Genomic DNA, 3,876 nt, shown 5'->3' with positions numbered 1-3,876 from the left:
AGTCCAGGGAGAGGGCTGCACCTTATATTTCCTGATTTAACCGAGCCTTGTAAAGAGATTTGACAACTGGTTACTAAAACAATCCTGTCACTGGTTCAGTTTGTTGTCTCTCTCGGCATTCTCTTCGTGTATTGCCATCACCTATTCTCCTGGTGCCTTCTGTATTAACTGAGGTCCCAGTTCAGCCATCAGGTGTCGTCCAATTATTGATGGGCGGTTTCCTCTAATCACCTTGATGAATGCTGACGTCGCCCAGCCATTCGATGCCAAATTTATCTTCGCCGTTCCCAGTAAGTTGAGCGGGTTACTTCCGTAATTTCGGAATTCTTGGTCCTCCAGTGTCAATTCGCATATGTTGACTCCTGCGGCACCCAGTGTTTTCCGGAGTCCCCGATCATGAAGATCGATTGCGGCGATCCCCTCTCGATCCATTAGCTAGTCCTCTTCCAGTTTATTACTATTGGCAATTTTGAACCTGCAGCTGGCAATTCAGTTTTCCTTTTTTGATCTAATCAATAACCAAATAACTTCCGGAATTCTCCGAATCCCACGAGTGCTGTTGACGTGGCGACGTCTTTACCCACCCCAAAGAGCTCTCGTGTCGCGACGTTCTATCGTCCATTCCGTCCGGATTGTATTGTTCGTAATCCTCTTGGCCATGGATCATCACGACCGATGGTTGTCCACGATTGTTACGTATCACACGGCATGTCAGTTCAAATTGGTCCACTTTCCTGCAGAAATTGCAGGTTGCGCCTTTTGCGGCACATTCGCTCATATGCTCCCTTCATACTCCTTAGTGAATCCTGGCTTATCGCAATTGTAACATCAGCGGATGCCTACAATTTTACCCCTCGGATTTGTCCTCTCCCTTGGAAATGTCCGCGTCCGCGCCCCCGGTTATTTCGGTATCCACCCCTGATTACACATACCGGTTCTGTTTTAATGCTTAGCCCTCCTGCCGTCGGCGTACTCGTTGCACCTGATCGGCGGGCTGTCAAAGCATACGTTTTTGAGTACTGTTCATCCCTCTCATAGGACAACGCAATGCGGTAAACTTTTTCTGGGGTTTTCGTAGACCGAAACAACTCATTCTGGGCTCCCCTGTTTGTCAAATTTACAATGAACACATCCCTCAGTATCCTTGACTCCAGCGCTCCAAACAAGCATCTTGCTGCAAACCCACTAAGGACTCACCAATGCATTGCTTGCGCGACAAGAATTGAAACACCTCATACGTCTCATTTCGTTCCTTTTTGAACTCACCTTCAATGGTGTCTAGCATCCCCGGATATCGCGTAGCCGCCAAGTCCAGATGTGGTCTCCTTTTATGCAGCTAGTAAGGTCCTTATTTGTGTCGGTGTAAGAGTGCTCACAAAGTAAAAATTTGCTGGGTTTATTAAGTTTATCGCTACCATCACCCACTGAAAGCGGTTAATCCAATTTTCTCACAGAATTGGTGTTTCAGCTTATTTCGGCGATCAAAATGACGAAATTCCCAATGCATTTTCCCCCACCTTATCTTGCTGGCTGCCCCATGTTAAAAAACTAGATTTCGTGTCGTTAAGTTCTAATATCAATAAACAATTGTATTGAACCAAGATCAAAAGAGATACTAAATTAGAGGTCAACCAAAGGTGGCAATTGCTCCGAACGTTGGTACCTGTCAATTGTGTCTAGCATCAGCGTATGATGAAATTGATTGACAGATAGCTTAGTGAACATAACTGAATGAAATAAGTGAGCTGATTTAGTCACTATGACAATAGAAAAATAAAGTAAATGTTTGCTTCCAATTTTTTTTCAAAAAATGCTTATTCGAGCATGAAAGTGATGTTGCAACTGGAAATTGAGCAAAAAGACTCCGTAAAGTTTTTTTTAACTTCGGAAACCTTTCCGTGTTTGAAACTGTACGATATAATCATGTTTCTTCTTTTGGTTTGTATGATAAGCTTTTTTGTGTATGAAGGTCAACCCAGTCTGTTGTAAAGATATATATAATTAATATCGGCCTGATGATAAAGAAGAATATATCTTCCTATTTTGCATTCTTGCAATTCTTGGAGAGATATGTGGCAAACTTTTTCAGCCCTTTTTAATTAGAGTTTCGAAACTTAAAAAAACTCCTGCTGACAGAGATAAATGGCTTTTTGTGTGGTGTGAGACTTTTTTTGAGAGACTCAAACTTGGCCAAGACCCTGAGTTAACCAAAAATTAGTTGAAATTTCAATGATAAACTTCAGAAAAAAAACCAAGTAGATATAATTGGCAGTGAGTAACTTTTTAAAAATAGCTGAGCTTTAAAACCATATTAACTTAATTGTGACTTTTAACATATCAACGTTGCTATATCAACGTTTTTTTTGTAGCTCAAAAGAGAAGACTTGTTTTATGCTAAATCATATTGTTCGAAATTAAAATAAATGTTTCTATAAAATTTGGAACAGTACCAGAAAAAAATAAATAGAGAACTACTAGCACATCTCAGAAATCAAAATCAAAAAGGCAGAACCAATCAAAATCTTACAACTGGATTTTGACTTTGGATTAAAGCGATTTGGACAATATTACTTAAGTTTCAGCTTCCGGCGCCACAACTTGTCGTGCGTGTTCCCGGGTTGACGTCCATAGAAGGAAAACCTTTATCATCATAGAAAGAACTTTTCTTATATGGCGTCTAGCTATGGATAAATTGCTTGCCATACAAAATTTCTAAAGATTTTTTAATAAATGTTTATAGTCTTTTTGACTCTTTTGAGGTTTTCTAGACATTAAAAAAGTGATAAAAAAACTTTGAATGAAAAAATGCTTATCTTACTATTTATCATGGCCCCCGCACCAAACTTGCAGCATTTCCAAATCGAGATGCGCTTCGAAAGACTCGGTGGATCGTCCTCACTTTTATTGAAATCGACTCATTCTGCTGAGGAGCAGAGCTTCAAGAAATCAACAATATTTTGGTATCAGTTGATTTTTGATACCAGCGCCCTATTTCTGATGTTAATTTTCTTCAAACTTAAGTCAAGAAATGCTTAAATTCCTTCATTCCTTGATGTCGAGTTCACAATGCCAGTTTGATTTCTTAATTTTAACTAGTACGTTTGAATGCAGAGTCTTTTTTACTCTGAAGAGTTCCTTCGAGTCTCTTTTCACAGTTCTTGTTCTTAGTATATTATCTACATACCATGAAGTAGTTCACATTATCTGCTGATTCGTGAGTCTTGATTCTTTCTTAACTCTTTTTTGAATACCATACTGCTACTTTAGTTCAGAAAAATTAGTATCAATTTCCGTCAGGTGGTCCCGTTGCAAAGTGGTCCCTTTGCAATTTTTCCTCTGCCTGCTTCGGTATGACTAAAAAACAGCATTCTCGTTTGTGCCCAAACGCAAAAAAATTGATATCATGTATTGCTCAAATGTTTTTTCAGGAATTTAAGCTATCAGCTCTCAGGAATATATAAGAGAAAATCTTGTTTGACTGCCTAATGACTCCAAGTTGAAGACCGCGGCAAACAGATTTCGACCGGTGAACAAAAGTAATAAGCAACAAGCTCGGCGATTAAAAAAAGAGGTCAAATTTTCCCTTGACAAACTTGAGACGTGCTTAAGTCCTACAGAAACTGTTACCTAAGCACATAAAAATCAACGCCTCAAACCCGAATTTTTTTTTTTTTCAAATGGTTTGGTTTCCGGTCCGAAAAAAGTGTTCCTTAGTTTTTCAAAACCTTATTGCTCAATCAAAGAGCGAAGCCTGGCGTATGCCCCTAAACGTTTTTGCAGAAGGTAAAACCATTTTTTGGGAGCAAAATCTATCGCTCTTGAGTTAGGACTGGAGTGTAACTCATAGAGTAATTTCGGATAGGGTACACCGTCTGC

Source organism: Symsagittifera roscoffensis, unplaced genomic scaffold (genome assembly GCF_963678635.1).
Source record: "Symsagittifera roscoffensis unplaced genomic scaffold, txSymRosc1.1 SCAFFOLD_399, whole genome shotgun sequence".
Classification (NCBI taxonomy): Eukaryota; Metazoa; Xenacoelomorpha; order Acoela; family Convolutidae; genus Symsagittifera; species Symsagittifera roscoffensis.
This window is presented reverse-complemented; position numbering follows the sequence as displayed.